General features: G+C 37.8%; 1 long non-coding RNA gene across 1 annotated transcript; it reads right to left on the bottom strand.

The window, feature by feature from the left end:
* Nucleotides 1-1,078: 1,078 nt before the first annotated feature.
* On the bottom strand, nucleotides 1,079-7,189 carry LOC118605603. Its single transcript, XR_004952225.1, has 3 exons — nucleotides 7,130-7,189; nucleotides 3,585-3,666; nucleotides 1,079-1,372 (listed from the first exon to the last, which is right to left on the bottom strand). It is a non-coding gene; the product is annotated as an uncharacterized LOC118605603 (long non-coding RNA).
* Between the last annotated feature and the right edge of the window lie 484 nt (nucleotides 7,190-7,673).

Raw genomic sequence — 7,673 nt, 5'->3', positions numbered from 1 at the left:
AGGGTGATGGGGTCCCCAATTCAGAGTAGCTCTTTTAGATTTTCATGGGACAAAGGGCTCTTCTCACAGAATATGAACTACGGTTACCTTGGGAATCAGAGAAGGAGGTAGAGATGGGCCTAGCCAGTTTGAGAGGTTTGAGCTCAGCTACAGAAGTCCATATCCCAAGTCCAGCTCTCGTCAGCCCGTTCCAGACAGGGATGAGGCTGAAATGACGCGGCAGGTCTCACGCATTCATTTTGATACAGCTGCTCCCAATGAGTTCATTTCCATTGTACTTTGCTGCATTTCCTCTTTAGAAACTGACTAAAATTCACTGTGCGTTTTTTCCACTTTTTATATTGTATTCTATATTTTGTAAAGTGAAATTTTTTCCACCTCCACCCCACCACTGTGATACCTCCTCCAGTGCAACAGACAGAGCAGTTTCAATGACTACTGCCTAAGTGGATACATAAATTCCAGAATTCTTTGAGAAAAGGGGTTGCAGCAGCATTTATTTAAAATCCTGTGTTCCAATCATTAACAGGGCTGACATAATATGTTTCAGAGGGTCCAGCTGCCTTCTAAGAACAATTCATCGACATTTAGAAATTTTGAAATCAAAGACCATTTCTCCCAAACTTCATTTCTTTGCCAAAATCTGAAATCTGGCAACTGGTAATAATGAATGAATATTAAACCTCTAGAAGTGTAATGATTTAGAATATAAAAAACTAATAATAGTCTTATTATAATATTTTTTTAATTCATGTATTGTAAAATGGTTTTGAATACTCAAAAGTGTATGACTAACAATATAGAATACTTTTGGGGCTGCCAATCAGATTAAAAATTTAAATACTACAAGCCTACTTGTAGTTTCTTTTGTAACTCTCTCAAATGCATCCCTTTCCAATGCCCAAAAGAGGGAACCCTGATTCTGAACTTGGATGTTATCACCCTGAAGCATATTTTTATACTTTTATACACATGTAAATTTACCGAGACAATACATAGAATCATTTTGCATATTTTTGAATATTACATAAATAGTAACATATTGTACATATGTAATTTGGTCTTTTTTACTGCATACTTTTTACTATATATCCACTTTGACACATGTTGTTCTAATTTTTTTATTGTCACATACCATTGAAAATCTGATTTTCAAAAGAGGAAAATCATGGGGAAGAAAAGGACAGTCAAATAAAATTGACCCTTTAATTATACACACCATGGCTCCAAACCTGCTGGTTTTTCTCTTTGCTGCTCAGGAAGACTGAGTAAACAGCTAAGGTAGAATTGTTCAAGAGTACCGCTGACTAATACCACACCTCTCTCCAGTGGTAATGGTCTTTTTTGCTGCTTCAGGGATGCAACGTAATACCTGCAAGAGGCCAAAAAAAAATCAGCTAACTGGATACCATGCCAAGTAACCTATCAGAATGCAATTTCTGTTTCTCTAGGAACATCATTTATTTTATCACGTCATTAAAACTATGTACTTGGAGTTATGCATCCTCAAAACACCTGTAAAGTATGTTTTTTTCATGTCATAATCCCCTCCCTGGATTATCCCGGCTGGCTCTGCTCAGTAATTGATCAAAAGGAAGATCACTTGCTTCTCAAAGACAAGCGCCAAGGTGAGCGGTTTCCCTGCCCCCTAACTCTGCCTGTCCTGACTTTCAAACCAACACATGGGAGGACAAGAAAAGAACAGTGAGCTCGAGGAGGAGTCTGGGAACCTCACCACCTCACCTACAGTGGAGTCTCTTCCCCTGGTTGAGCATAAAAACTAACACTTGTGTGCCAGGCACCTACAGCTAAGGACATGGGACTGTTGCTCAGTCCTGCAGGACTTAGAGATCAGGCAAAGGAATCAGCCTGCTGATGCCATGTCAAGAAACTGTCAGTGATAGGAAAGGCCATGTGGGTCTGGCCCTTAGGAGTGAGATTCCGGAGTTAATAGCCAAGTGTCTGGAGGGCGCAGCCAAGGCACTGTCAAACATGGGGCCATCTACTCACACTCAGAGGGAAAAAGAGGTCCACCGACACTAATAAAAGGTGTGTCCCTAAAACAAGGTATATGTAATAGGTAATCCAGCATCAAGGTCACCATGAAGAAGGTTCCATCCTCTTAGTTCTACACTTCCCTTCCAGTAGCAAGATTCTCATCCATAATCTAAACAAAGGTTCTCATTCTCTATTTAAAAACCATGTAAATCTACAGACAGAATATTCATCAACAACAAAAAGGTACAAAGTACTTTATACAAAGCACCACAAGCAATCCTTGAAATCATCATGCTAGTACATCTTCTAAAATACACATACACGTGGGTGTATTTATTATGTTTCTTATTATGTGTTTGTTATACGTCTTTATCTAGAAAGTTAATTCTATAAGAACAAACATTTTTGCCTGTTTTGCCTATTGCTGTACCCCCAATGCCTAGAAAAATGCATGGCATGTGGTAGACCTTCAATAATTGTTTTGAATAAATAAGTTAAAGGAAAGAAAAAAATTGAATTTAGAGATCATCCAATCCAAATCTGTCATTTCACATTTGAGGACACTCGAACCTGAGAAGCTGAATTGCTTCCTCCGTCACAGAGTCAGAATGTGGCAATATGGTAGGTGACAGAGGACCGCTCCCCAAATCCTGCTTCTCTCTCCTGAGTAAGGTCAAAAATAACTTGCTGTTTAACCAAAATTACTAGTTCTTCTTTCATCTTAACTTCCTCTCCATGCGTGCTTATAATTATTCTCATTTAATGGATCATCAAACTTAAGGAATGAGACACAAAATAAACAGGCTACTCATATCTGGCATGAAGCTCTTACTTCCAAAATAAGTAATATAACACTGTTACTGATGTTCATAAATCAAGTGAATCTAGTCTGGAATGACATCACTCGAACCCTTTCTACATGAAGATAATTCAAGACTCTGAAGGTTTGCTTTGTACTGAAAACACTGTTGCTAGGTTCAAAAAAGACTAAGGGAGTATTCTAAGAAAAATAGAGTTTAAGAAGTACATAGTGCCACAAACTCAGTTATTTAGGGCAAAGCAAATGCTAGAACCCAAGTGTCCTGTGCCTTTTTGCTATGTTACCAAATATGATGAAAGCTTGAGCTAAGGAATAAAGATCTACCTAAGATTCCAGACATCAATCAGTAATCGCCTTTTCTATATTCCTAAAACTGCATCCTTTTCTGCCAGGAGGCTTCTCTTGTTCATTTTCAAGTGCAAGTCACAGAGAGCAAACAATTTATCTACAGTGATAGCAACAGATCAGACAGCCTGCAAGATCAAGGCCATCGAGGACTGACAGAGAAGAAAGGGAAGAAAAACAAGGAGTCACACTCAAAAAATGTTGGCAGAAGGTAAGTTGATGTTGTTATGCTAGGTGGGTATCTTTTACAAGACTCAATGCTCACCATCTAGTATCCTCTGCAAAGATACAGCAGTCTTTCTTCATTTCACTCACTCCCCTGCCCCCCCCCCAAAAAAAATTTTTACAGTGCTCATAAGGGACAAGCACTTTTCAAGATGCTAGATGTACTTGTGTGAACACTTCGGTACCACATTCTGACCTCCTCCACATCCACTACTCCATGCTCCATGTCTTCCCCTTCAGACAAAGTCTGTGGTCTCAGTGAAGTTATCCACAGCCACCTGCCAGTAAGGAAAGAACTTAGATTAACCAATAACTCTCTATTGTCAGAATAATTAGTAGTTTGTTAATATGGCATTTTCCTCCTAAACACATGCATACATACACACGTAAATATTTACATTTTAAAAGTTAATGCTTGTTAGCTCGACTATCTTTTAATTATGGGACTTCGGGTAGACAACAAAATGAAGTCAGATTAAAGATTCGGATAGTAGAGACAGTAGAGAAAATGGCAAGAGAAGCTTGTATAGGGGTTTGCCTCTGGAATCGGCATCTCAAATGTGCTTTTCACTACTTATTGCTTCTTCCTTTAATCTTGATCTAAATATATCACTAAAAGAAAATCTGCAAAGATTTTATATGAGAGATTGGATGGGAATAAAAGTAGGAAAGTTCTGCCCCATGCAAGTTGAAGGGGATAATGACAAATGTTTGCCTGTACATCATTTTTAGAGTGGAAGTTTTTAGGTTAGAGATTACCCAAATAGAAAGTTTTAAAATCTCAGTTTTCCAGGAACTTTCTGGAAACTGAATAGCAAGCAAGAAGTTTAACAGCCATTATTATGGACCGAAGGTTTGTATCCCTCTCAAGTTTATATGTTGACATGCTACTCCCAAATATGATGGTATCTTTGGGAGTAAATAAGGTTAGATGAGGTCGTGAGAGTGGATCCTTCATGAGGGGATTAGTAGCCTTATATGAAGTAACAGCAGAGTTCAAGCTCTCTCTCTCCACCTCTCCAGTCTCTCTGCATACACAAAGAGGTCATGTGAGCACAGAGCAAGATGGCGGCTTCGTATAAGCCAAGAGAAGAGCCTCAGAATGAAATCTTTGGGCTGGCACTTTGATATTGGAATTTCTAGCCTTTAGAACTGTAAGCAATAAATTTCTATTGTTTAAGCCGCCCAGTTTGTGGCATTTTGTTAAGCAACCTGGGCTAATAACCCATACTCTATATTCTTAAATCGGAAGTAATAATTTGTTATAATTCCTGATTAAATGATTTACCTTCTCTATTTCTGAAATAGAACATATTTTTAAAATATGCTATGCATACCTTATACACCTTAAATAGAAGAGGAAATATATCAGCCTAAGGAAGATTTTCTGGTTTCTTTTGGTCGTTTTTTATGATGTGTCCTTATAAAGGTCATGGGAAAAGGATGTACAACAAGCACAAGTTTATATTTAACACTCCCACAGCCACTTTCCCCCCCAATTTAAATTTTACTAAAATTACTCAAGCCCGCTCCAGTATTTTGGCTACTTTAGGGCGGTTTATTTTTCCTGCGGAACTACAAGCGTGGTGCTGACTGTCTCGTGGTGAGAATCTCAGCAAGCAACTGTCAGGAGAGCTGAGCAGAGTTGAGAAGCCTAGAGAGTAAGTTCGTATGTTGAGGAACTCATTTGTCTTCCACAGTAACCTCTCCCATCCCCACCTCAACCAACTACAAACCACTTAACCCATCAAATCTAAGAGCTGCCAAAGCCACTCTGCTCCTCAGACTATAAACACCTCCATAGTCAGAGTCACAAAGCTCTTCAAGCTGATGTACTCTTGATTGTTTTAAGCTGCTAAAATTCTATCTTTAGATGCAGATTTCTCACTTAAATAACTAGTCCCTCTATATACATGGTAAGAAATTGGAACCGAAGATAAAAAATAAATGAGGAGCCACATTACCATCGTGTTCACTTCTCACATAGGGTGGTAATATTACAATATGCCTTATTTCCACAGGCTCAGAGAAGGGATGTTAAATCTTTTAATCAAGAAAATGTGACTTCAACAGGAATCTAAGAGTTTAAAGCAGCTTTAGAAATGCTGATGCGAATGACCCGCTGCTTTAACATAGTTAACAATTCCTGCCTTTATCGCCATTCCAAAATATGCTGAACCATGGAGAAAAGGTCTGAATAACATATTTTTTAATTTTCTAACTATGTATTTGTAATCTCAATTCACTGGTGATTGGTTGTCTCCATTCAGTTATTATTTTTTTTGTCACCTTTATTCAGTCTGTCACAAATATTTATGGCTGGCTAAAATATTTGTTTGAGAGTATTAATTATGAAATGTTTAATAATGTAAAAAACTAGAAAGAACCCCAATGTTCTTCCATACGGAGTTAATTAAATGAACTATGGTCCCTCCATAAAGTGGAATAGTACATATCGATTAAAAGCTGTGAGGTAGACTTGAATGTCTTGACATGGAGAAATATAACCTTACTATATGGCTAAGGGCAGGTGGAAGCAGACTATAGAATGACATCTCTAGTGGGATACTTTTATATGGTGTGTGTGCACGTGTGTATGTACATACGTATATTTCTCTGACACCCCACCCTAATGTTAACTGTATGCCATGCGTAGATGGGTCACACTATCTTCTCGATGCTGTGCAGTAACTTTTCCCTGTACCAATGGATGTGGCAATTTCTTGTATCTTCAGTGTAATGCTTTGCACATGATAGGCAATCATTCTGGACATTTCTCAGTAACACACAATACAGCCACAGTTACTTGTGGGTTTATTCCCTTCTTGTTATCATAAATTAATCACTGGTACTCCTGTGCAAGAAAACATAGACCTCTACTCATTCTTCCAGAATTGCTCCACTAATATCAAACTCTGCCCGATTTCTCTGTGTCTTTGCCTTTCTGCATATATAGTAACTTTTCATTTCAACAACTTATTATACTATAAGTTCTGCAAGGAAGAATCTTTAAACAGCAATTAAACTCAACACCTAATGGTAACAATGCACACAATCCCACCAAAATAGTGACGGTATGAATAGCTATGAACAAGTTCATGCCTGCAGAGGCAATGACAACTATGTCACAACAGCTGTCATAAGACACTATCAATGTAAGACATATCCCAAATTCAGAGTGTGAAAAAATAGGCCTCTTAAAATTAAAAATCTATAATGTCAAAACAACAATAAAATCAGGGCAACTAGTCTTGACCAAGCCTAAGCCTTCGTTCTAGAATAGTAGTTCTCAAAGTCTAACCTGGAGATTCCTTAGGGTTAGCTGAGACCTTTTCAGGAAGTCTGTGAATTCGCAATAACACTATATGTTTTTTGCGCATTCACCTCATTCTGTCATTAGAGTACAATGGAGTTTTCCAGAGGCTACCTTATGTGAAATATCACAACAAATTGAACACAGAAGCAGATACGAGAATCTGTCATCTATTAAGCTGAACATTTTACCACTCTTTTCACTATTTTTTTTTGTTTTGGAAAGTAAATTTTTATTAAAAAGATATTTATGAAAATATAATGAGTTATCATTGTTATTTAGATAAAGTAATAGTTAAATTTTTCTCAGTTTTAATTTCTAATATGGTAAATATCAAAGATATAATGACCAAACAAAAATCCTCAATGATTTCTAAGAATGCATAGAGATGCTGAAATCAAAACATTTGAGAACTACTATGAAACAACCTCTCATCTGCCTTTGCCTTTTAAAACCAACGTCTTGGTCCACTGAACAAATCTTTCAGTCGAGATCGGATCGACCCTATAAGAAAAAGCAAACATTAAGATTATAATGTCCTACTCTGCCATATGTAATTCAAAAACAGAAATATTAGACCATAGAATATATCTTGGTATTCCAATAGGACATATGTTTATAAAATAACTTCTTTGTGTGAGTGTGTCTGTCTGTCCCTCTCCTGTCTCTCCTGTCTTTCAATGCCTCAAGCATGCGTTTGGCTTGCAGCTTCAGCCATGTGCTAACTGGGCTTTCTACAGCCTGCACCTAACGCAGACTCCTGAATTCCTTCATGTGGTCTTTTTCACAATCAACTTACACGACTCCTTCAGAAGCCCCTCCTTTTTCATGACTTCCTTTGAATGAGACACTTTTTCCCTTTCTTTCCCTTCCTTTCAGACGAGAAGCCAGAAAATGTGTCTGTCACAGCCACCTATCTGTCTCACAGAAGACACACACACATTCTTTCTCTGGTGCTCTGCACTGAAATAC

This window comes from Rousettus aegyptiacus, unplaced genomic scaffold, assembly GCF_014176215.1.
Source record: "Rousettus aegyptiacus isolate mRouAeg1 unplaced genomic scaffold, mRouAeg1.p scaffold_m13_p_7, whole genome shotgun sequence".
NCBI classification, from domain to species: Eukaryota; Metazoa; Chordata; class Mammalia; order Chiroptera; family Pteropodidae; genus Rousettus; species Rousettus aegyptiacus.
The sequence above is the reverse complement of the archived record's forward strand: the minus strand, read 5'-3'. Positions and strand labels throughout refer to the sequence as shown.